Here is a 27,249-nt window from a genome sequence, read left to right on the forward strand (position 1 = left end):
CTCTTTTGAGGGAAAGAAAGATAGGGAGCAGGCTTTGCTGCTTCATCCTCCCCCTGCCAGGGGAAGGAGAGTGCTCAATCCTCCTGCCCTGAGCCCAAAAGCCTATAGCCAGGTGGGGGAGCTGGTTAAAAATGGCACTTCCCAATGATGGAAAATCATGTCTTCCCACAATCCTTAATCCTTTTATTTCTGTTCTCCTCGTTATCCCATGCCCCACTGCAGAAAGTGATGCAAAGCTGTTTTGGCACTTGTTCTTACCACAGACGATGGCGTAAGACTGCCAGATTTTCTCCTACTGTGAGGTCTTTCAGTCAAGCCCAATTGAAACCAGAAATGTCATCGAGGCGAAAAGGTGGTGCAAGGACACTCTTCTAACAGCTGGGTTTCAGGTAGAGAGGCTAGGTAGCTGTAAAAGGGTCCATTTATCATGCTACATAAGACAGCAGTATTTTAGTCTTAAATGCAACCCTTCTTTGTATAGTAACCCCTACACTGATGTTATTTGTTGCCTGGGCCAATACCCATGCTTTAAGTAGAGCAAACTGAACATAGAGGATGATGGCTCAACAGTTTTATTGTTTGAAGTCTACGAGAAAGGAAAAATGTGTGGGAGTGTCGATTTTTGAGGTCTTTATTTCAGTGCACCAAGACAATAACTCCCTGAGAGATAGTCTATACTTCAAATGCGTTTTATGAGCTGAAGACAGAAATAATGACTTGGTTTCTTTGGACTGTGCTGTGCAGCACATCAAAGAAGGTGTCCATAATTGTCTTCTAGGAACCTGACCAATGCCTATGTCACAAATTCAACCATTATTTACCACCCAAGAAGGCACAAAAAATGACGCACAATAAAAAGGGAAACGATGGGAGAAAAATGACTGCTTTACAAGTGTGAAATTTACACGAGAATACCAGCCATAGTTTAATTCATGACAGATCTCCTGGTGAGTGTACAAACACACTCACGCTGTTAACGTACCCACTCAGAAGCCATAGTAACCTTTTGTTATATAGATAGGTGGAAATGAAGTCTCGTTCCTTATGGTGGTGAGAACCAAGGTCCTCCTGCTGGGAAGCTACAGCCCCACTGGGATCAATGTGACCCAAGCTCATGCATGAATTCCTGAAGAATTTTGTTATTTGAAGAAAGAAACTGAAGCTGTTTTCTCACCTACAGAAAGAAAACGCAACACAGAAGTTTATTCAAGACAACAAATAGTGGAGTTGTGTTTTGTTGTTGTTTAAAACTTGAACATTCCTTCTATTTGAATCTAAGGACAATGGACTTTATCTCTGAAGTACTCATGGGACCCTCCAGTTTCACATCTGTAACCCTGTGGAAGAGATCCTCATCTCTCTCCATTGTTTTTCAGCAGATGAAGATCTTCCATAGAATCTACATAAATAGCCCATTCATAAAAGTACAAAAACATATTGTACCAAGACAATAGCCTTACGAGGCCAGCAGCATCCCTAGTGAAGTGAGCAGAGTTAAACATGCAAAAAATTTGCTTTTTCTCCTTCTCAGGCGCCAGTGCAGAATGCCAACAACTATCATCTCTGCCTCATCTCCATTTCTATCACCACTTCATAAGGACTGGGGAACAAAGATCAAAATCAAAGGCTTCTTCAGCTACCTGGAAAGCTCCTGTGTTCGTGGTGCAAAATGTTCTCTGGTAAAGTACAGAGAAATAGAGTCTATTCTCTACCCATCTTTAAGATGATTTCTTAAGAGAAATTTTTTTTTATGTTTCAGTCTTGGACAAATTACTAATTGTTATTACCAGTATTCATGTCCCATTTCATATTCTTTTCCTGGATCTGGGTTGAGTGCTTTTCCTCTGTGCTGTACAGGTACACAAATGAAGCAAACAGGGCGGTGGTGATAACAGGTGCTGAAACCCTGATGCAGGAACTGCTGGATGCAGTTCCTGGTTCTTCTGGTAGTGCTGCAGCTCCTTATTTGAAAATAATTAAATGTAGAAAATGTAATGAGGATGTGGACGGAGTTCATTCTTCACTTTCATATTTACATACCCAAGGGTTCTTTGCCTCTTTCTTGGACACACAGTATAGCACTTATTATGGCACAACGCACCTGTGCCATGTCTCTGAACACATCGTGGCAGCCCGCTCTGGTTTTCTTAAAGTCAGCATCAGTCCTGTCTTTACACAGAGCAGAAATGCTCCTTCTACCTGATTAGGCACAACTGCAAGTGAGCAGTGGGAGACCAGGGATTCTCTAGTTAAAAGGCTGATTATCCTGTCTTAAAATAAACTTAAATTGAACCAAGGGTGAATGATCTGGAAAATAATGAAACGCATCTCATTAGAGTGGAAATGGAACAAACTGTGCTCTGCCTTTTTTGGCTCCATTTTGTATGTTAATGAAAAGTGATAAGTGCTCTGCCTGATATTGTTAAAGACCTCGTGTGGATGAGCCTCTTGTCCTTGGTCAGATGCTGCACTTGCTTACACCAACCTAAACAAGAAGAGCCTTCCTTGGCATGGATCCAAAGAGCTGTGATCTGAAGCAAGCCAGCCTCACCATTCCCAGCCTGAGAACGAACCTTGAGAAGCCCAGGCTGTTTTTTCACCCCTTCACGTTATAGCCAGATCATTTTTGACCTCTTTGCTTAACCTTACATTAAATTTGCCTTTGGCTTTTCTGAACCAGAGGGTCAATTTACAAAACATTCAGGGCTACTCGGTTCCCACCGATATAAAGTTCAGAGAATGTCAACTCACAGCAGTATCAGAGATCCCAGTTTCGTTCATCTGTCCATCACTGTGTATGCAAGTCGTGTCAAGTGCCTTAACTCCCATGGTTTAACCTGTGGCAGCCTCTTATCCTCACAGTGCATTGAGGCTGCAAGAGAATGCACAGTAAGCATTGCAGAAGTCTCTTGGGGAGACCTGGATTTGAAAATCAGCAGTGGATGAGAGAAATAGGCATCGAAACGTGCTGCTGTAAGAGGGATTTAATGAAAATTATAATATTATCTCCGGGTGCTGGTGAAATCATTTCAGTATCATGCTGTTGGTATCTCTGGTGCCCTGTAACCCCCTGTTCTGGGCAGAATAGCTTTAAAGAAATGAAGCACTGCATGAGTGATGCTTATGATTTAATAAACATCAGTCTGTCCCCCAAAAAAATCCCTTAATTATGTATCTAAGGACAAGACATTAATTTACAAGTCTAAATTGAAACAGTTCTTCCCTGATTTTAATCTTATGTTCTGTAGGTTCTGTATAATGCATTTGCTGCTTTCAAGGGCTTGGTGTTTCAGTAATTCAATGGCAAGAACATACTTAACTTTACCTCTTAGGCTCCCTGGGGCCAGGTTGACCCCTTACCAAGTACACATAGCTGTGTAGAATCCAGGACAGGGCAAGAATTAGGCTTAGACTGATTTCACGTAGATCCTGGTCCAAAGAGGAATTATTCAGAGCCAACTCCCTGGCCTCAATGCATCTTGTGAATTTGATCAGTACTGGTGTCCTGAGCCAAGGCTTTGTCCCCGCTGACCTGCTCACTGGGGATGAGAGGCAGCAGTGCCAGGCCTGGCAAAAGGCTGAGCTGCCCCTAGAAAGGAGCCAGCTGTGTTCTTAAAAGCATTAAGGTTTTAAAATGAAAGGTGTTGGGAGTAGACAAATTGAAAGTTTTTATTTTTCCTGGGGTGGTTTGACCTTCTGACTGCAGAGGTTTGTGGGCTGTGCAGCTGGATGTAGCTGTACACGGTTGGGATGTCAACATTGGCATACACAGCTGCCAACATTGCTCAGAGGTCAAACTCCCAAAATTATGAGAGAGAGTCCAGGCAGAGAAGGAAAATACCTAAAGCACAGAAAAGGAAAAGGGGGGGAAGAAAAAAAGCCTGAAGTTGAAATACTTGTGGCAGATCCCAAATTATGGTGAGAGGTGATAGTCTCTCCATAGCTGAGATCAAAGCCACAGTTCAACCATGAAGCAGACTTCACTCCCAGCTCCACCCTCAGCTTCAGCAAGGCCAAACCAACCCTCCTGGAGCAAAACAGAGCAAACCTATCCCAGGGCAGGGATTTTCCAGCATGATGAGAAAAACGTCTGGTGACACCTTAGGGCAGCTTTAGTGATCAAAACACTCAGGGGCCTCTTGCATTTTTGTAAGATTTTCCTATGATTCCTTGTTTGGTTTTCTTTTTTTAGATTTCACCCAGCCTTTAAAATGACAACTCCTAAATGCGTTTGCTTTATTTCTCTGTTTTTAAAACATTTCTCCACTGGGGTCACAAGGATGAAAGAAGCTGTACAGAATTTGGGTGTGTGATGGCCAGGAACCAACCTGCAGCTGGAGTTTGGATCCATCATCCCAGTGAGAAGTTCCTGGATGCTGAGAGATATGGACCTGCTCCCTCCATTCCAATGTATGTTGTCCCAGCTCAAGGGGACAGCTTGAAGTAGGAACATCCTTCTCCTGCAGGGTTAGGAGAGCCTCCCATGGTGCTGGTTAGAAATCTAGCTCCAAAAAGAATGGAGAGGTTATGAACAGTTTGTGAGCAAGTGGTATTTTTATCTATATGGAAATGTAGACTTTGAAATACAGACTGCAGTTCTGCATTAACTCAAAGTGAATGATAATGAATTAAATCACTGGAAATGATAATGGTAAATCTGTCTTTCTAGTGATAATGTCATCTTAGTGTCCCTGCTCTATATCTCCCTCGCCATGACGGTGTGGCCATGAAACTCCAACACATGGATGTTCCAGCATCCCTATCATTTAATGCAACCTCCTCCCATTTGATAGGATGGGTGGCTCAATCCTAAACAGATTAACTCCTTCTGAGAAGCTATAGAAAGGCGATTTATTTTCCCCTGGATGCGCACACAAATGCAAAGTCACACACAAAGATGACTGACATGCACACCAAGGAGAATACATGTCCTGAAAATCCCTCACCACAACCAAAGACCTGCAGAGAAGAACAACAGGGGGAACAAATCCCAGCCCATGGGGTTTTCTATAGGCTAATAATTTATCTATCTTCATTTACCTAGAGCCCATTTCAGGTTTACATGGAATAAGGCACAGGTGATGAGTATTGACAAGATTTGTCTCTCAAACATTATTAACTTTGAAAAATTCACAGCATTAAACTCTTTCTAATGCATCTATTTTTGTATGGACAGCTTTACAAGCTTAAGCAGCAAACAGCATGTTCTCAGAGATAGGCTGGAGGCCTGTCCCTAAAATAAAGAATTATATCACGTGAACCTCTGTGTTTCAGCACCATTTAATAATAACCCATTTTTCTCAGCCACTAACAAACGTATCCTCTCAAAACAAGAATCTAGCTGTCCTGACAAAAGGTTTGAGGGAAGCCAGTGATAATCTTTCCCTTGACCTTAGTGTGCTTGGATAGAGACTCTCAACTAAAAGTTAAGGTGCCTCCAGAGAAATAGTGTGCTGGCAGTTAAGTATCAGAGATAAGTGCATAGCCTGAAAGTGCTGCTGGAATAGTATTTGTCCTGACATCTCAGTGCAGTTACATTTTAAAATACATTCTCTGCATGGTTAGAGCAAGCCTCTTCCTTAAGTGGAAAAAATGGAGCAGGTCTGACTTCTGTGCTTGAATTCTAATGGCGTTTTCATTTTCATGCCTTCCTCAAGAGTTTGTCCAGAAAAACATGAGATCTTGCTGAAATAAGGAAATTTATACATTCTGAACGGATCTGTATCATTATGGCATTAACATGTAATGCAGAGGCAATAAAATTTATAATACTCTTTTTCAGTGCTTTAATGAGGCATTGCCAGCCTCACTGCATATTTGCAGAAGCCTTAACAGATAATGACTTTTAAAAGTACTGAGATAGAGCTGCTAGCACAAGTGGCCATAATGGCAAATAGCTTTGCCAAAGTCAGTTATTATATTGAATCAGAGGCAAAAATGAATCCCAGGCCAGTTTTTTCCCCCAGTTTGAAAGGAAAGTCAGGGAAACTTGTTTCTTCTGGACACATCTCCTATGAGCTTTCCTTCCCTTACATTTTCACTGCTGGCTTCGCCCCTGTACGGAAGCAAACCTTCTGATGAGACATATTATTTTTAATCCAGCTTGTTAAGGGCATGAGCACTCTCACTAATCCACCTTTGGCACGCCTGCTTTTCCAAGCATGGTCTGTAATTTTCAATCCTTTGTGTTTCACTTCCAGGAGACATACCAAACCCAGGAGCAGCTTTCTTCACACTGCTGAAGAGGAGATGCACTGCACACGTACCTGCACCTGCAAGAAAGCCGTGTGCATCATTGCAGCAGGAGATGTATGGGGATGCTCCCAGCGCTGCCAGCTGCTCTAAGTATTCCAGATAGGCACAATAATTGCTGCTAAATTTATTTCTACTGATGTCTGGATTGAAGAATAGAAGAAGCAATTCCTCTGTTTCTCTTACAAAGGGAAGCTGCTGCCCACTGACCTCTTCAGCTTCCCCTATCTGCTGCATAGAGTGAAGAGAAGAGCTGGGCATAATTTGTTGTCATTTCTCCTATAGAAAACAGACCTGCAAAAGGAGTTTTGGCCCATGGGGAGAGGCAGGAGGGAGGTATCAGCTCGTGGGAGTGTGCTTACAAAGGCAGCCCTGTGCATTGGCATAGCACCGTGCACCTCCAGCCCTGGTGGCCTCTGACAGCTGCCTTTGGCAGAAGGTTGAATCAGTCACTGAAAGCTGCTGCTGGTTTTCAAAGCATGGAATCCAGGCGTAGCCTGCCAGCTTCTGAGAGTTCTGTTTCTGCAGCTTTGTGTTTGTAAGACTGCAAGGGCTGGTCTGCTAACCATTGACTCAATTGCCCCATCACTAAGGTCAGATGCTTACTCACAGGCCATAGTGAAGTCATTCGTTATGAATTTCCATCAGGCTGGGCTGCAGTCGGATCAGCTCCCCTGACCTCAGTATTTATCTGAGCATTTCCTTTTGGCTGATACAGAGCTGAAGCCATGGAGGGATGGCAGGTCACTGTCATGGCTCAGCCCTTGCTGAATAAGATTTTGTCAGCTGTTCCTCCCCATTGGATGTACAAGTGCGTTGTCCTCGGGCTGCTCCATTCCCTTTGTGTCAAGGGACAGGAGCTTTAGTGAGACACTGAACAGTGGGACTTTGCTGGTTTATGTTTGATGGAAGATCCTGAAGGTAAAAAATTGATGCTGTGAGTTACACCCAGTAGCTCGTCTCCAGTCTCAAACCTTGCAGTTTCTTCTTAGTTCTTTGTCAACACATCCACTTAAACACATGATGCCACCAGAGGATGAAGGCTGTCTCAAAATAGGTGCTGTAAAAATATTGAAGGCAGAGGATTTCCCAATCCAACCATACAACCTGAAATGAAATGGAGACCAAACAGCCTGGCAGCTCCCTGCCCACACCTGGGATCCAGCAGCACTTCTGGAACATATTTGGACCCACAGACAGGTAGAGAGTGAGCATTACTTTGTGGATTGCAACATCCACACTGAGGTTAGAGTGAAGACTCGGGTCTTCTATGCACTCGTGTTGCAGAGAGCAAACATTGCTTTCATTTGCAAACCCACAAACCCCATGTGAAGAATTATTTCTCTGTTTTTCAGTGCTAAGAAATGTGCCTATGTAAAAGCTCTCAAAGATATTGCTCTGTGGACTCTGTAATTCATTGCAACTCCCAGCTAATAACTACAAGGTGATTTTTCATATTTTCTAAAATTGGCAAGCTAATATTTCTTGAATCAGTCAGAGAGGAAATACTGCTCTATCCTCTGCTTATCCTTTCTTCATCAACAAATGCAATTACAAAAACATATTTCCTCAGCTCAGGACTTCAGGGCTCTGTCAGAGTCATTTTCCCATCTTCCAGAAGTATAAATCTGAATCTGATTACACCAGGGAAATGTCATCTGATTCACCTCCCACCGCTGATGGCCCTAGCTTCCATTTCTACCTATCTCAAAGCTGAAATACAGATGAAAAGCAAAGATATTCTTACAAGCCTGAAACAGAAAGATATTCATACAGAGGGGAAAAAATAGTGACACCCGGGGATCCAAGCATCAGTTCCAGAAGTGAGCAGCCATTTGCTTATCAAAGGATCTGACTATGGGCCATCTACTACCATTATTTAATCAGCCCAGAGGCTTACCTGAGTTGGGAGACAGCCACGTGTGAGTGGAGCTCATACATAAAGGAATCATGATGTGTTGTACAAGAAAAACAGTATTCCAGAGCGATAAAAAAAAAAAAAGCAAGCCCTTTCCCTGCAAAGGTTACAGATGGTTTTAACTCCAAAGACCTGTGCGCCTTGGTTGCAATAATTGATGTTAGAGCTTGACAGGCCAGATCAATAATTAATGGTGAGTTTGCTAGTCAACCGCAGCAGAAGCTAAATCCATTTGTACTGTGCCACAGGCCCCGTGTGCTTTTAAAGAGATGAGCAGAAATTGGCAGGCTGCTTTACAAGAGGTTCAGAAAGGAGCTGGATATTGTGATAACAGCTTAATTTCATTTAAGCCACGTAATCATGTTACTACAAGCAGAACGGCTCAGATGAGGAGTGGTGCACAATACATCCTGCCAGTGGGCTTTGTGTTGGTGCAGGTACAGTGCTGGGCTTCTCCAGCAAAGAGCTCCATCACTCCACTCATCCATTAAATGTAGCTTTCTGGATGTGTCAAAAACCACCACTGATTTTTTTGTAACCAATGATAGGATGAGAGGTAACGGCCTCAAGTTACACCACAGGAAGTTCAAGTTGGAGATAAGTCAGGAAGACTCATCAGGCTCTGGCACAGCTGCCCTGGAGGTGTTCCAGATCCATGGAGACGTGACACTGAGGGATGTGAGCATAGTAGGGGTGGACTGGGGTTGGGGATCTGAGAGGTCTCTTCCAACCTTCTGGGCATAAAGGAATGGAGAGCAAACCCCCAGATGTTCATGCAGGAGAACTGCCTTGCTCCTGCTGCACACAAGCAGGTCAGGATTTGACTAATTTATTACGATACAAGTTACTGTGGTGATAAGGTAATGTGACAAATGCATTATTAACAGTAGCCCATGGTTAATTCATCATACTGTGGTACTGCTGATGGCATATTCTGCTCGAGGGCAGCTTTGTGGGGAATACTGACCCACCATTCTGTGACAGCAGTGGATAAAAGCGATGACAGTCTGTCCCATCAGACAGGGGACAGCCTCCAGATGCTCACATTTTCACCATGTCCATCTGCAGCCAGAGCAATAAGAGCAAGGTGTTTCTAACAGTCTGTGCAGGAATTTGCACTTGTTGCTGGAATATTTTTCAACATACCCAAAGGTTAATATGTGCACTGCTGAGCCTGCAATTAGTGCTTCTTCTCTTGAGTACTTCACCTTTTTCTATTAGCATCGCTCTTGTTCATTTTTCACAGTAGTTGGCACGTTCCTCATATTTTTGGGCATTTCCCTACATTTGGAACATAGGCTTTCTGACTTCCATACAGATAGCTGCAGCTCCTGCTCAGTCTTCTATATGAGTCTGGACTGACTTCCTGGCCTCTACTTCCCGGTGTTTTCCATGGATTTTCCATGCAAAACATCCCCATGCAGGAATGCTGGCCGACCCCTCTACAGGGGCAACGTGGTGCCACGTGATGCTATAAGGGAAGCCTGGAGGCATGCACTGAAACAAACAATGGGGAACATAATCCCGATTTCAGAGCTTCAAAGCAAAATGATTGGAGCAGATTGGGAAAACTGGCCCTTTTCTATTTTTCCGAGTTGTCCCTATGCCATCCTAAGAAGGCTGAAAGGGAATAACACCAACCAATCTGCCTCAACTCCAGACCCAGAATTTTTAATAAGCAGTAACACATCAGAAATACTTGCGATTCCCCAGAAACCCTCATGCCTTGTTGTTGTCTTTCATTTAACCCTGACAAGAGATGAACGAGAGCCCTTAGTATTCTTTTTCCAAGATAAGACTAGATTTCTCTAAACAAGGAATAAGTCCAGGTCAAGGAAGAGGGAACAGTCTGTGCATGGAAAATCCCCATCAGCTGGCTGCCCAGAGAGGTGAGGAACCAAAGGGCTGTTTTCTTGCCAGGAACACTCAACTACTTTGAAAAGACCAGCTGAAAACTCTCCAAAACAGAGGGTTTTTTTTCTCCTCATGGGAAAAGAAGTTGTTGCATTCTCTTAATCTTACAAAATCTACAGAAGACAAAACTAGACATTTTCATAACTAGAATGACATGACATGGCTCAGCAGCAATGTTTCGCCAGTGAGCCAAAATACAACCAGGGGGTCTGCTCAGTTTCAATTTAGACCCCTTTGTTCCATAACAGCCTTGGATGACATGACACGACATGAGGGTTTTGGAGAACCTGGCATGTACAAGAATTTATATATTCCTACTTGTTCACCTAACCTGTATTTAATTGGTCCTCAAAAAGTAAACTTCTCTTGCCAGAGCTCCTACAACTATTACAGAAATCATCTACGGGTATTAGCACAGAGTAAGAGGCACCCGTATCAGAAAATAAACTCTTTACCCTGCCTCCCCAGCTGCCTTCAGTCCAGTGGGGGTGGAACTCTCCGTGAGCCCTTCCAGGCTCCCCCTTACCTCTTCTTCTAGGTAAGGACATCCCTGTTACACCTTGCTCAACTTTGCCTTCCTCAGCCTGTGTTTTCCAAACCCTTTTCACTTGCCAGACTTTCATCATTACTGAAATATAACATTAATAATTCCTGGTTCACCCGCTCCCCTTCCCTCCCCAAGCTTCCAGTGCTTACACTGGGATGTCAGGTTTCCCAAGATCTCTGCAGATGACGGCTATTCTCACTCTCACTGTCCCATCCCATCCCCATTCACAAGCAATACACCCTGCACAGTTACAGCAGGAGGATCCAGCCCCCAGCTCTCTCTCACTCCAAATTGTTCCTACAAGCTGTGGTGGGGATGGGATGTGTTCTCGTGCCGACCCAAACTCTAATATCCCAAACTCACTGTTTTCCTTAACCTCTTTGCCGTTGTTTGTTGTTGTTGTTTGCTTGTTTGTTTGTTTTTGTTTGTTTTTTCACAATTCCACTATTTGTACACCCTCAATTACATTTCCATATACCATTAACAACTGCACCATTAACAATTGCACTTCTATATATCATCAAAATAGTTTCTCCCACTGCCTTCCAAATCCACAAATCAAACAATACAGTGCTTCAACTTCCACAAACACCCAGCACTCGCTCTTATGATTAGGGTACTCAATTATAAAACTGGCCCCATTACTCCATTAAAATTCCTGATTTCTAATTCAATATCTCCCCCGACTCACCAGCAATGTTTCTCCAGTGAGCCAAAATACAACCCAGGGGCATGGCATAGCATTTACTAAAGCTGCATTACATGATGGAAAGCAGCGACAGCAGAGCAACAAAGTCCTAGACTGCAACAAGTGAAGGCTTACTCAAATGTCACAACTGCTTGCACAGAAACAAAGAAAAGAAGCAGCCTACCTTCAGAAGGCCTCCAGCAGGCAGGAATCTCCCAGAAGATGACCTCACCTTCGCTGCCAACCCTTAAATGAGGTCTGGGAAGGGGTGGATCCTGGCTCCATCCCTTCCGGTCACTCAGCTGCATTGCATGCACCTGAGCTCCCCTGGGCTGGTCCTGCCTTCCACCAGGTGCTCAATCACTGTTTCCAGCTGTGATAGCATTTCTGCTATAAATGTTCCACAAACTAGTTCTCATTTTATTCCCTCTTGTTATTTCCCATTTAGTGATGGGGCTGATTTATGATCTCTGTATCATAAGGGTGGGTGATGGTGCTTTGCTGGGAAGCATTTGCACAAAGAGCCCCCTGGAACATCCTGCCCCACACTGCCATGGCAGGTGTCATGGAACTGGCTCCCATCCTTGCTCTAAGCCAGACTGTTGTCAGCTAGGAAACGCAATCCTTTGTTCTGTTGTTTCCCTAAACTGTCTTAAGGCAAAAATCCTTCAGCAAGAACTTCAGCCCAGCACTAATGATATTTCATCCATCTGAACAATCCTGTTCCCAAGAACAGGAGCCTGGAAGTCTCTCAGTAGCAGCTCTGGATGGAGCTGAGCACCAGCAGCTGAGTACGGCCCTTCTCCTCCCGCTCCTCCCTTGGAAGCATGGGATATATTCAAACACATTATGAAAAACTTAGCACATTCAAAAAGTTAAAATCATCACAATAACAAAGGGCATGTGGGAGGGAGCCACCAATTCCTAGGAAAACTCTTTCTATTTCATGCACATAAAAACAGCACTTTTTGCTCTTCAAGGTGTGACTGACAAAAATGCAAGGAACTGAAGCTGGGAAAATATTTTGCACTTACTAAAGGGTGGCAGCTCTTCCATTTTTTTTTTTTTTTTTTTTTTTTCTGGACCTGCTCTGTATAAAACAAACTATAAAAATCATTTTTCTTCCCTTTCTCATCAAAACCAGAATTCTGACTAAACTGCAGCAACAAAAACAAGGTAAAACTGCACCTTGCCCAGGAACTGGAGGTGAAAATAGTGTCAAGCTAATCAGCACATGCATTTATTTCAGCTCCACGTATTTTTCTGAGTTTTAATGGTGGGCAAGGTGAAGGTATTTATTTGAGGAGCTGATGCTGCCTCTTTCCCTTGGCTGACATCTAAGAAATTGCACGTAATTATTGGAAAAACACAAGATGGGAAGGGACTCTTCTGCCACTGATTGAAAATGACTTTATTTTTCTTTTTACCCTTCCTATGCTGCATAAACTTCTTCCTATCCTTATGCTATTTGCCACAAGAGGAGTTTATCACTTAGCTTGTGATGTTTCCTTCTCCAGATGCACTTTAGCCCCTAAAGGACCCAAGATTTGGAAACTCTGGTGGGGTGAGCACTGGCCATGTGTGCTGGGGTAAATGTCCCTGGTTCTGCACTGGCAGCTATGCCATGAGAAAGCAGGTGTGCTGGTCCTCATAGGATGCAAGGAGAGGCTTCAGACAGCAAATTGCTCTGCTGGGCTCAGGTATCTGAAAAGAGGGTGTTGTGAGGCAGGGGTCACCCTCTACTCCCTGGTAATAGTAAGATGATGGCATCAAGTTGAGCCAGCGGAGGTTTAGGTCAGATATTAGGAAAAATTGCTTCTCTGAAAGAGAGGAGATGCATTGGCACAGCTGCCCCGAGAGTGGTCACCATCCTAAAGATGTTCCAGACCCATGGGGATGTGGCACTGAAGGACATGGGCAGTGGGCATGGTGGGGGTAAGCTGGGGATCTTACTGTTTTTTTTCAAACATTTGTGATTCTGTTGATCACTGGATGGAATCTGTATGAACAAGCGACTCCAAAAATAACGTGATTTCTCCTTTCTTGCTTCTCCTTTTGCCTTGTTACACATCTGCCCCCTCCACTCAGCTTTCTCCTTTTGCTGCATTTTATTTCAGCTTTGTTTTGTGACACCAGTAGCCTTAATGAAATATGCAAAGGCATGAATTCTCAGGGCAGCACGAGCTCAGGCAGCTTTGCATCGGGGCTGGGAAAGGGCAGGACCTCCTCTATGATGGGCAGACACAGGGACATGCAGAAATCTCTCTACATCCAAGCAGGACAGCTGCAAAACACTGCAACAAATCCCACCGAGCACTCCCGAGGACCCCAGTCACTGCAAATTGGGAACAAGGAGACACTTCAGCAAATTGGAGAGATCGCTGAAATAGAAAGAAGAGGGAGACTGTTTTCAAGTGGGAGATTGTTATTTTTGTCAAGTGTTTACCAAAACGCAAGATGGAATATCAATTCAAAAAGTCAGCCAACCCTAACATTACTCAAGGCTCACTGAAAGCAAGTGGGATGGGAAATAACTTTTACTCCGTGTTAGAAGTGGATGCAGACTGCCTGACTTTATTGGGCAAATTAATTACATGCTAGCCCAAGTCAGATTAGGTAACTGCGTTTTCCATTTTTCAGCGTTTTCAGCAGCAGGTGGATATCAGCCAGGTATTTACCAGGTGGATGTTAGATCTTTGAAAACATCCCCACTCTTCCATAAGCGTCCAAATGGACACCTTGGCTCTGAATCTGAAGAAGGAATAGCTTAAACGCAGGCAGCAAGCACCAGTTTCTCCATGTGCTGTCCTTCTGGGCCGTGTGAACTGCAGGTGCACTATCAGCAGTGGAAAACATTTTCTGTTAGCAATCTAAGAGGACCACTGCTCTGTAGTTGCAGATATATGCCCTGAGCACCAGTACTTGCCATAACTGGTCCATATTGGAGAGTTCTGTTCAATAACCTTCTTTTTGGAGCAACATCTCTCCAATTGCAATGTGGAAAGGAGTGGTCATGCAAACACACACTCATTGGAAGGGACCACTAAAGGTCATCTGGTCCAACTGCAATGAACAGGGATATCAACAACTCCCTGTGCATCCTGAGGGATCAGTGGTGTCATCAGAGCAATTTGGATGATATTTCCATGTCCTGCTCCTGCAACCCATCCTACACTTATCCTGGTATTCTCTCTCATCTGCTGTTTTCACTCTACCTGGAAGAGAACTATTCTAGGTCATGAGCTCCTATGTCACAGTCATAACATATGGGCTCAAAAAAAAACCACCTGGCATCTGGCGTGGGAAATTCAAGAAATGAGCCATAGTGACACAGCTTGCTAAAAGCTGCAAGGAGATCACTTCAGTTCACTGCTGTTTTCACACCACTGTGACAGGAGAAGCTAAATCAGGACGCTTTGATGATCCAGCCATTGTTCTGTGAACTCTGAGACAATGTGGGCTGAAAGCAAGGGCCAAGAGCAAATTCTTTCCGAGGAAGCTGAGCAGGCTGAGAATGTGTTAGACATGCAGGGCCTTTCTAAATTGGGGGCTGACATAACTGCCCCTTGCATGGGTCCTGTCCTTTCCAGGATTCAGAAGACACTGCAGCCACCTTTTGGCAGCTTGCAGTCCCCCTCCCTGTGCCTCAGCTGCTCAAGCAGGCAGGAAAATGAAAGACTTTGATTTTCTGCTCAAGCAGCAGAGAGATTATCAGCTCACATAGAGAATAATCCCCTCCTAAATGTGTCTGGTTTTGGCATAGGTCCTCCAGTGGACATTTAGGGCAGCTCCCTTTGGAGTTGGTGGCAATCAGGCACTTGGATGCCTCTGTAGTATCCAGGTCCTTTGAGAGCAATCAAGAATTCACTTCTAAAAGAGAATCACAGAATCATAGGGGTTAGAACGGCCCCCCAGGGATCATCAAGTCCAACCCAGAAAAGGACATTCAAACAACAAAAATCCAGATGACTTCTTCATTCAGCCACCAAAACCAGCTGCCATTTGGCTGAAGCCTTCCCTTTGCCACGAGATCCTCCCAAATGAGCTTTGGAAGGTCCATCTGTAAGAAGCAAACCAGACTACATCCATTACAGAAATGCCATCTGACACGGGACGAAGTGCTGGGAGTGCATGCAGACACCAGGGCTTTTGCTAAATTCAGTTCACCAGGAGTTCCTGAACTAGACTGTAGGGTTACTTCCTTACAGATTTCATTCATATCAGTATTTTCAGCCTCTAGTTAGCAATTTCCATTTTACATAGAAGCCATCTCTTTTGCTTAGGCCCAGCAATAAAGTCACAGTTTGCATAATGTTTTTTCAAGCAATATTTAGGCTCTGAAAGCAGAAAGCAGTGGTTTTACCCAGCTGAGAGATTTTTACTATTCTTAATCACATTTCAGAACATTGATTTTAAGAAAACAAATAAAATCAGTGAAATTGATAATATATAAGATTCAGCATAAAACAAGTCCTGTATTAAACCTAGACTCAGGTTGATGGGGTACAATCATAGAATGGTTTTGGTTGGAAGTGATATTAGGGACACCCGATTCCAACCCTCTTCTGTGGACAGGGTAAGGTGTATGCCTATCATTAAAAGGTTAATGAATTAGAACTTTTTTTTCATAGAATCACAGAACGGCCTGATTTGAAAAGGACCACGAGGATCATATAGTTTCAACGTTGGCAGGGTGGCCAACAACCAGAACAGGCTGCCCAGAGCCACATCCAGCCATTGAGATGAAATCAGACTTGGACTCACTGGGACTCTGCATAACCTCCTGCCTTTCTTTCTGTTGCTGAAAGGCAGGTTAGAGAGATGCAACTGCATCTTTAACCTCTGGCACTGCAGCTGGATCCCAGTTATCTGTCATACACCGCGGGATTAGATGAGATGGAGGGTGGTTTTCTGTCCCAGAAAGAAAAGAAGATAGAAAAGAAGATAGACATAAAGAGAAGCCTCCAAGTATCCCTATTATTTATTCAAATGTTGAAATAAGTGCACAGGAAACCACAAATCATGCTAAGGTTTAGTGGGCATGGTGGGGCTTGGCTGGTGGTTGGACTTGAAGACCTTAGAGGTCTTCTCCAACCTTCATGAATATATGAAGATATGCCAGCTGGGCATTGCAATGCACTTGAGATACTCAACTATACCCAAAATGCTTAGGGTCTCATTCCCTGTCAAAAATCTAATCAAAATTGCTCTCAGAAGAAGGATGATGTGGGAATTCAGATGTGAAACACTGTGCCCTATCCGTGGAGAGCAGTGATGACCAAAAAGAGAATTCCTATACAGAGTGTTGTATCCTGAAAACATAAGGCATCACTGCTTAACCTTGTTGTTTTATTAGTAAATATGAATGTCAATGAAACGTTAACATGACATTTTACCAGAATGACTACAATAATTTAATTATGTAAAGATCCTCGCTAATTAGATTCTCCAATTGCACTGTTATATACTTCCTGAGTCCAAAATTATTACTGCCCTTTTGGAATAGCTTCAACTCCAGTATATCTGTATATAGAGCCACTGGGCCCTCCGTGTTCCCCATATCTATTTAATTAAGTGCATTTCACTGACATTAGTGTTCGATCTGGTTACCATGTTTGCCATCATCATAGATTCTTGGGTTTGCTCAACGAGTCCCTCCTCCACAAGTAGCTTGAACTGAGGCTCTACCTCGCTTTTGCAGAAATCTCATAAAGAGGAAATAATCTGACAAAGGCACATGTGAAAAACAGTGCTTTGGTTATATTTTATGGCTTAGATTTGGTTATAGTTCCTGAATTTTGTCCAACTCAATGTGAAATCTCCCTCAAAAATACAAAAACAAACCAGCCAGTATAATTTGTGCAAACGTATATCCACAATATGCAATGTCTTTGCTTCTCATTAGCCCTGCTTTGCCACCTGTTGCACTAGGTCTTGTTCAAGTGTGTCCTTGCAGATGGTCATGATAGTCTCTATTCCATCACCCCAATGGAAGTTCCTGAATGTGCTTTCTTTTAATAGCTTTCTCTGGTTCTTTTGAATTCAGGCTTGTTACTTGTAAGTCAGATGATAAAATCTCTTGCAAATTTCTCCTGGTCTTCTCTTCCCAACAGGGAAAGTCTTCATGGCTGATCCAGAAAAATGAAAATTCTGCTCAATTTTTAAAGCCACCCTTGAAACACCTGGAGCTTGATAAATGATTGTATATTTTTACACTGGCTGCAGCTGCAAATTCAGTATCTGAGGATGTGTTTCTACACATTAAACACTAGTGTGACCTACATCTCACACCTGAAGTTCGGCATCACAAGTTCCCACTGCAGTCACAGAATCACAGAATAGTCTGGGTTGGAAGGAACATCAAGGATCATGAATCTCCAACCCCCTGCCATATGCAGGGCCACCAACCTCTCCATTTAATACCAGACCAGGCTGCCCAGGGCCCCATCCAACCTGGCCTTTAACACCTCCGGGGATGGACGGGGCATCCACAGCCTCTCTGGGCAGCCTGTGCAGCACCTCACCACTCTCTCTGTAAAGAACTTCTCCCTGACACCCAACCTCAATCTTCCCTCCCTAAATCAGTCAGTGACCCATGTGACTATGAGGCCATTTGCCTTCTCCCATAAATGCCAAATGCTGTTTACAGCAGCCAAGCACTGGGGTAGGAGCACCATCCCAAGAACAAAACCTATGCTGCATTCACTTTAGCAAATAGATACATGGGAGAGCCCTCTACTTAGCTCGGAAGACATCTCACAGTCCAGCAGGCCACCATCTCTACTCCACAGCCTTGTTCTCATTTGTTTTCCCATTTTGTTCATGTCCTTTCAAGTGGAAATGACTAATTTGTTCCAAAGGATGCTGGTGGAGAGCAACTTATTTATGTCCTTGCACAGCTGGCCAGAACCTGGGCAGGAAACACAGGTGATTTATCTGCAGATGTCTGCAAGCTCCAAAGATGGGCTTCCTGCACAGCACTGGAGCACACGCTGCTGAGCTGGGGGAAAAATAGCTTCTCCTTATTTTATTTCCTCCTCTTCTCCACTCTTTCCTTTTTGTGTGAGTGATTCCAAACACCTCTCAAAGTGGAGTCGTATTTCTGTTAAATTCATATTCCTCTGGTGCCTAAAGAAGTGCTCTGCCCCCTTTTATTGCCAGGCTTACTCTGCATGTCTGTGTTTTCCTACAACATCTATCCTGCTTAACAGGCTGCACACTCAATTGCTCCCAACCCCAACCTCTGAGCTAAATGCAGGAGAGAACCACATTAACATAATCTCTGTACTGATGAATTTGGTACACCCCATAAATCTTAAAAGTATTCCTAAAAGCATTAACTCATTATATATTGCATGCATCTATTGTTATCAGAGCCTCATAGGGATGAAATTAAAGGTTTTCTTCTTGTGTGAGGAACAGGCAGAGCTAATAAACCTCTCTTTATTCATTTCTCCTTCCATGTTTTCCTCCCCAGCAGCACATCACACTACGTGAAATGAGCTTATATCCATCCTTCTGGCATAACCTTGAATTGCTAAGACAGGTCCTGCAGCACACATCTCCAGAGGCTGACCAGTTACAGCAGAGTATAACACTTCCAAACACTACATATTATCACTGATGTAAGGGAAAAAGAAGCAAAGTGACTTAAGCCATCACTTTCTGGTCCTGAGGGACCATAGGTCCTGTTTTTCTCCCTTGATGTACCACATGAAGCCCTTCACAACTCCTGTGCTGCCCCATGCCCACCTGTGCATGTAGCAGAGGAAGCCAGCAGTGACATTCATCAAAGTGCTTGCCTTCATGCACACAGCCTTATCACTGCAGCTCCAGGTCTTTGTCCTTTAGATTCTTCCTTGTAGGGACACAGGTTGGTTTTCCCATCCTTCAGCTCAGCCAATCCATTTGTAACTCTATGAGGACACAACCACCTTCTCTTTCACTCCTCTGAAGACTTTGCAACAGCCTGGCTGCAATTCCACATTGGGAAGCATCCCATCACACACTCTCTATCCCTTATTTTCTGATCTACCCCCATCCTATTCCCCCCCCCAGTGCACACATCAGTCATTTTGCTGCAGGTGGGTGGTTTTTCAGGAGAACACAGGTCTGATTTGCACTGATGTTTGTAGAGGTCATCAGAACCTCCTCCAGCAACAGAATCCAAAAGCAGCCCACATACACATCAATTGGCTGCTGCTTTCAAGTGGTGAGGAGCAAACCCAATTTTTAATAGATCTGTCAGAGCAAACGTTGGGTTTTAATTGCACTGGATAAGTCTGTCAGGTTGTCTTGGCAGTAGCTTATCCACAAGGAGGGTACCTAGTGACTGTGTCATGTTGTGTTGGCTGAAGTGCTTTGAAGTGGTCACAGAAGTCCCCTGTGGGTAGCAATTTACAGAACATTGCGTTATTCTTAGGGGAGAAAATAAGGAATTTTTGAGGAAAATCATCAAATAGTGCTTTGGATCTCAGAACGGGTGAGCTGACATCGGGGCCCACAGAGAAGCATGTTTGAACTGTGCCAACAACGCTGTTTAGCCAGGTACAAGTGTTATAAAATAGATGAGGGATGATGTGATTTTTGCTAAATGCAGGTCTATGGATCCCCAAAGGGGAAAAAAAGGAAGAGGGAAGCCAGCAGCAGGCAGTGTACCTAATGTTAATGCTTCAGTACATGTTGGAGCTTGCCTCTGCCAAAAGCAATCTTTCACAGTAGGAAAACACAGCAAAAGACAGGAAATATCCAGCACAAACAGAGGCCAAACATCTCCAGTTTACATCCCCAGCTGGTTTCCGACCATTTCTGTGGACATAAATCAAGCAAGTGGAAAAGCACTGATAATGGACCTGTGTCTCTCCTTTCTTTTTTCTTACTGGTGCCTTTGCAGTTCTGGGTCTGCAGCAAAGGCTGCAGAGCTGCACAGGACCAAGCCAGGTCCCTGTCCTCCCTTCCCCCATCCTCTGATTGGAGGCACCAATCAGAGAGCCCTGACCACCTCTCTTCCATTGTGATCACCAACACCCAAGCTAATTATAGTCTTACCTGAGAAAACAAGGGATTTGTGCCTGACCTCCTCTGGGCAGCAAAGATACACAAGTTAATCTCTGCAGATCACTACAAGTTCATTTGAACAGGTGCAGCCCAACCTGATGCTCAAATTCTGCTGAGCCCTCAGTGACAGACACTTCCTGCATGATGTCCCCAGCTCTTGTGATGCCTCTCAGGATGTCACACGGGCACTCAGCACATCACCCTGGACAGGAACAAACAGGAGCAAACACTCGAATGCAATTTCCCCCTCCACAAAAATCAAAGAATATCCCAAGTTGACAGGGAGCTGCAAGTACCATTGAATCCAATTCCCAGCTCCACACAGGGCTACCCATACCCTATGTGTGGGAGTGGTGCCCCAACAGTCCCTGAGCTCTGGCAGCCCAGGTGTGCCCCCTGCCCTGGGGAGCTATTCCATGCCCATCACCCTCTGGAGCAGAACCCTTTTCTGCTCTCCAACTTGACCTCCCCATCACAGCTTCTTTGTCTCTCTGCTTCGGTGCACTCCTCTCTGAAAACAAGCAGAAGGAGTTTCTTTAACCAGAAGTTCAACACATGCAATTGCTTTCTGCAGTGCTACTTCCCACATGTGAATTTTTCCCATTGTCCTTGGCACATGCCAAGATATTTCCCCTTGCCACAGCATCTGGCTTCCCAGCCAGACATCCATCCCTCAGTTCTCTCTCCATCAGTTCTGCTGTTGACTATTCTACTCCAATTCTACATCTAAAGCCACGAAGTTGCTTCAGCCCCATGCATTCTTTTCCTTCCTCACCTTTCAACATCTTTGAACACTTTCCCAAGAATAAATACTTCCTTGCATAATGGCCATGTGTGTTCAAGATGCAAAATTTCCCCAGATGTTTCTTCTTATGTGAGGAAGGTTCTGGATTAAAGCTGCCAGTTCATCCAGTGACAAGGACACAGCTGAGTGCTTCCCCATATACACACCATGTATCTCCCTGATGAACAGTGTTTGCTCTAAGAGCAACCATTTTTGGTTGCTTTGGTATTCTTCCATACTGCTCTTCTTTGGATAAAGCCTATGCCTTCCATCCTAAAGCACTTTTGCTGTAAAAAAAAATTTAGAGTGAGGTATCACAGGATGTGTATTAATTTGATTGGTTCTAATTATCCAGTGTTGAGATAGCCTAGTCTGCAGTGAAAGATTACTTAAATGCAAAGTTGCTCACAACCCTGTGCAACACATATCAGACAATAAAACTACTCGCAAAAATCCCTACGATAGTTCACTGAAACAATTAAGGACTAGTAGGATCAGACGCAGTGATTTTGTTTTGTTGGGTGTTTTTTTTTTTTAGTGTTTTTTAATAAATTTGGTGTAAAAGCAGACTCCAGGCTGCTGTAAATCAACATATGGTTACAGAGTCAGCTCTGACAGATGAGAATAGCCCTCACGTCTATTTGAGAAATTGCTGTAGACAATGCTGGAAAGAGAGAAAAGGAAGAAAAGTGCTTCAATCACATTGAAACCCTGCTACCTGCCCCACAGTTCAAGGGCTGGCACTGAAGGAAAGCTGTCCTGCTGCTGAGCACTGCAGAGGCCACCAGGGAAAGCCAATTCCCCCTCAATCCTGATTGGAATGGGCACCAGCAGCCAGAAAGTAGCTGGATTTGTGACACCAGCAACATGGGAGTCCAACACAGTGCTGCCAAGACAAAATCTGCAGTCAGTAAGGGAAAATATCCCCAGCTGAGCACTTCTGTGGAAACCAACAGATGGGTTGTTCTGCAGTTGATGCACTGATGGCTCTGGGCAGCCTGGTCTGGTGGTTGGTGACCCTGCACATAGCAGGGGGTTGAAACTAGGTGATCACTGTGGTCCTTTTCAACTCAGGCTATTCTATGATTCTATGGTCTCACCATCCTTGCTGCAAGGTGCAGAGCTACAAAGCATCCAAGGAACTCTGATCCTCACTGGGAGGGTATGAAGTCAGAGGGAAAGAGAAATGCCCAATTATTCTCAAATTTGGCCCAAAGCCTATGAGGAGGAGAGCACAAAACCCAGTCTTCCCTAGGGAAAAAGGAATGCTGAGGGCACACAATGTTCAGACAGCCTCCAAGGGGAAGGAGACTCAAAGCATCTGCTCCAGCCTCGAGTTGTGCTGCTAAACACTCAGCTCCCACCTCCAGCTTAAAGCCAGACAGCTGTATAATTGGTATTTCTACTGATGGCAACAAAAACACTGATTCACACCAGAGCTCATGCAGAATACACTGAATAAAGCACCCAAAGCCAGGCTAAGAAAATCAGATTAGCTACAGAGCAGGCAGGGTGCAGGCTGTGGTTGTGTTTCCCCCAGATCACATCATCCAGAAGTGGAAATGCTTTCATTGATGGAGGGGTGAGAGTTGAGCCCAGTGTTCAGCAGACTGTGGATGAGCTGTGCCTGCTTCTCTCCTCTGAGGCTCTACAAGCACAGTTTTGGCCACAGTCTGGAGCATGTGTGAATGGAGGGCCTTAGTTACTTAAAACCCTCAGTATTTGTTGCTAGTACCCTAAGCCATCTACATTCTGCAAAGCAGCACAGTTTTACAAACCCACCCAGCTGTTCCCCATTGCAATCTATTTTTGTTCAATCTCCACAATGAGACAGAAGCCAAATATTTTTTTCTTCACACTGTATGGCTAAGAGTTACCACACCTTGGAAATTAAGCTTTGTGGTACAGTGTCAATGTTACTTCAACTATACAGGAGGAGATTATAGAGTCTCAAAAGATCATCTGGAGAAAAACTGTTTTTGAAACACATAAAAGCCAACAGATAGCACTATTCATCATCCTCACACCATCAAAGCCATCAGCTTCATCTTTGTGCAGAGACCAGCCCCGTCATCAGTCACGTAATTTAGAGTGAGAAGTAGATAACGATTCTGTTCTGTGACAATTACAGTTATAAAGACCAGTAGAGAAATCATTTGACGAGCTGCCAGCACAGGGATTACAGATTTGATGTGTGGTTTCAGCCACCTCAGGGCATTAGCAGCGATATCCCCCCCAGCACTGTAGATTGAAAAGTATTGATGAGAGAGCCAAGATCAGAGAACAGCAGCTCTAAGCATTCCTCTGCCCCTGCCTATTTACTACTGTTGGAAACACCCAAATAATTTTTGTCAGGACGGTATCTCTGATAAAAGCAGATTTTATTCATGATTGCAATGGCGGGTGTCCCGCAAGCAGGAGCGCCCCTATGGACACAAGATGACAGTCTTTATACCCTGTTTTTCCCTTTCCCCATCCCCCTGCCCTGTTTCCCCATTGGCTGGGTACACCTATATACAGAGCATGCATTCCTGGGAAGGTTTGTCTAGAGGATAAGCGATGTAAACTATCAGAGATCGTCCCCAAGTTAAGTAGAAGGACTCCCAAAAAGAACTGTGACGACAGAGATCATGAAATAAAAAAATATTATCCAATTCTAATGCAGAAACAACATTTGATTCCCACAATTCCCCCCTTTTTCTTTTTTCATACACTGTTGATTTCTGCAATTTTTTTTTTTTAAGTTTCGCTTTTATAGACATCTCCCTCTTCTCCACTTTCTTTATTTCCCATCTCCTCTAATACCATCATTTTATCCAAATGTGGTGGCTCCATTGGTGTTTGCTTCAATAGTGCTGTCAACCACTGTACCAGTCCCCTCACACAGGGAATAACACAGCAACCAATGGCCATCAGGGCTCCTGCTATTACTATGAAAGAAGTAAACGTGGATACAGTCACCCCTTTCCATTCACCAAACCAGGACTCCAACCATCCAGTGATAGAAGTATCTATTCCCCATTTTTCTGCCAGTTCATTGGCAAGGGTGGTAAACTCTTGCAATGCCTTAGTTTTTGTGTCACCTGGAGCTGTGTTATTGGGATAAAGGTGCAACAATGGGTACCCAGCATTACACATACACCCCCCCCTTTTTTTTTTTTCAGCTTGTATCATATCTTAGGAGATCCTATTTTCCCAGGCCATCCTACTTGTGGCATTCTGCAATTCCCTTTATTGCACTCTTTTGTATAATTTGTATTATAATCAGTGGAGATTTACATGTAGTTAATCCAGTCTACATTCTTGCTGATCATCACCCACCAGGACAGTGACTCAAACCCTGCAACAGTTTGATTTCTCACCTTGAAATCATCAGGGACAAGAAGTGAAAAGTTTAAATCCCTAGCTTGTCCACATACCAAACAATTACAGACATAAGTATACTTTGCAATGATGTTTTTCACAAGAGATATAAAAGCATTTACATCTAATGCTGCACTTAATCAAATTAACATTTTTAACAATTATAAGAGCCCATATTACTGTCTTTGGATTCACAATTTTAAGGGTCCAGCTGACTTCGGTTCCCATTGTATTTGAGGGACCTTCTTAACTCTAGTATGATGTACACACAATGCTTGTTCTTTAATTTTTACTGCTGTGCGGGATGTTAGCAGCACCTGGAACAGACTTATCCACCTTGATTCCAGGGGCGAACGTGAAAGACATCTGCTATATGCATATAATCTCTTGTTAAAATATTATGTATCGAGCCATCAAGGCCTCGGGCTCTAGTTCCTAGAACCAGTTTCTCTATTTCCTGAAGCTGTTCTTGTAGACTTACCACATGCTCAGTATTTCACTCCCTACATGGGCAGAGATCCTGTTTGTACAACATAAGGCCTTTAGTACAGTATTTTCAAAGACTTAACCCCTCTTCGGTTCGAGGTTTCATTCTGCTCCTAAGGAGAGCCAAAGGCAACAAACAACTGGGCTTCCTGGCCCAGTTTTACAACCTGTGATTTAATTAGATAGTTCATCTTTTCCACCTGACCACTCACCTGTGGTCTGTGTGATATGTGCAATTGCCAATTTATTCCCAATGCTTACTGACAATCTCTGCAATAAGGCGAGTTCCCTGGTTGAAGGGTATTGTTGCAGGACCCCCAAACCTTGGTATAATCTCCTGCAGCAATACCTTGGTTATTTCTTTGGCTTGATTGGTCCTGCAAGGGAATGCTTCTGGCCATCCTGAAAAGGGTACTGGTTAGAACTAGCATATACCAAAACCCTCCTTTTTCCTGGCAGTTCTGAAAAAAATCAATTTGCAATTGTTGGGAAAGGGAATCTTTTAGGACAACAAGCCCCACTTGTACCCTGTTCCTGGTACTAGGATTGTACAGTTACTTTCTGATGTCTGTACCCCCATATGTTTTATTATGTTCCCTTAGAACCAAATTCTATAAAATACTAAAGGGCACAACAATGTGTCCATCTGGGTATGCACCCACCTGTCAGCTTGCTCTCTTCCCTTTTAAATCAATAAATTTCTATCCTCCCTACAATACCTTATAGGTACTGATTAAGGTTCGGATATTTTAAGTTTACTGTCTGGAATTAAAACCAGTTCACCAATTTCTTTTCCTTCAGCTGCCTGTTTTGCCACCCGATATTCCCAGTTTGCCACCATCATATTCCCAGTTTCCTGTACAGTGCCACAATTCTGATGTCCTTTGCAATGTATAACAGCCATGCTGCTCTTCGATAGATTTACATCATGCTGAATTTGTTCTCCATGTGTGTAAGCAACCCTCGCTCTTTGCGGACTGTACCATGAGTGGGTACCACCCCAAAAGCAGATTTAGCATCTGTCCATATATTTCAGGTTCTTGTCAAGGCAGTTCTTTCAGCCTTCTGAGCTGAAGTCCCCACAGGTAATGGTTTGGCTTCATTTACCTTGTCAGTAGCAGTTACTGCATGTCCTGCCTTACAGTTTCCTTGTCTCACAAAGCTGCTTCCATCAGTGAATCCAGGAATCCTCAGCGTTGCCCAACGGTTCCTCCTGTAGGTCTGACCAACTGGCACAGACAGCCTCCCTCAGTGCACACTGCTGGCTTGGAGGCAGCTCTGCATTGGTGTTCTGGGTGTTCAGCAAACTGCTTCCTTCTCTTTGATCAGTTGTGCTTTCTGTTGAGAAACTTGATAGCCATTTAAACCAATAAATTCAGCAAACTCACAGTCCATTTACACAGTCCTCCTTTGTTACTGTAGTATCCATATACTGCAGTAAAGTTCCACTGTGAGATGGAGGAACCCAAATCTCAGGCTCACGAGTTGAGCAGAGCAGTTCTCAAAAATCACTGGGCTGTTCTCACAACCCTGGGTAACACTGTCCAGGTTAGCTGATTTTTTCTTATTTATTTATTTATACATATATATTTTTTAATTATTTTTTTTTTTCCTTCTTCCCATATTGGAGTTTTTCCTATTCAAAGGCAAATAATTTTAGACTTTCTTTGGCAAAAACAGGCAGAAAAAGGTGTACTTCAAATCCAGAACGGTAAACCACGCCTACTTATTCCTTACCTTGGTTAATAAAGATATACACCATGGCTTGTATATATTCAACATTTCTATTAATTGCCCTCAAATCTTGTACCAAACTATAGCTCTTGCCATCCAATTTTTCATTTGCAAGATCGGGGTGTTCTATTTAGGTTTCTATCCAATTAATAATCCAAAATTCAAAGAGTTATTTATTATTTCTTTTGTCCTCCTACAGTCTTGTAACCTCAAAGGGCACTGCCTTACCCTGGTTGGGCTGGCTCCCATCTTTAACTTAACTTTTATTGGGCTGCATTTTTGGCTCTGCCAAGCACTCCCAATGCCTGCAATCCTTTGTATACCTGATTTAGGATTTACCTAACTTCTGGGGGTACAACATTGCTTTTCCCAGTTTGCGTTAAAGCCAGACTTAAAATTTTCCGTCAATTGGTCTTGCTTGACACTTAGCTCTAATTTTCTCTACTGAATTTAATCTCTACGTTCAACTGTTCTAATATATCATGCCCAAGTAATGGTTTTGGAGA

General features: G+C 43.7%; 1 long non-coding RNA gene across 2 annotated transcripts; it reads right to left on the bottom strand.

The window, feature by feature from the left end:
* Positions 1-1,305: 1,305 nt before the first annotated feature.
* LOC149917126 (uncharacterized) lies at positions 1,306-11,528 on the bottom strand. 2 transcript variants are annotated; one of them, XR_016468890.1, is made up of 3 exons: positions 11,504-11,528; positions 4,329-9,667; positions 1,306-2,872 (listed from the first exon to the last, which is right to left on the bottom strand). It is a non-coding gene; the product is annotated as an uncharacterized LOC149917126 (long non-coding RNA). The 2 variants fall into 2 exon arrangements; XR_016468889.1 differs by lacking the exon at positions 1,306-2,872 and adding an exon at positions 3,151-3,841.
* Positions 11,529-27,249: the final 15,721 nt, after the last annotated feature.

Source organism: Phasianus colchicus, chromosome 8, assembly GCF_987193195.1.
Source record: "Phasianus colchicus chromosome 8, bPhaCol1.hap1.1, whole genome shotgun sequence".
Taxonomy (NCBI): domain Eukaryota; kingdom Metazoa; phylum Chordata; class Aves; order Galliformes; family Phasianidae; genus Phasianus; species Phasianus colchicus.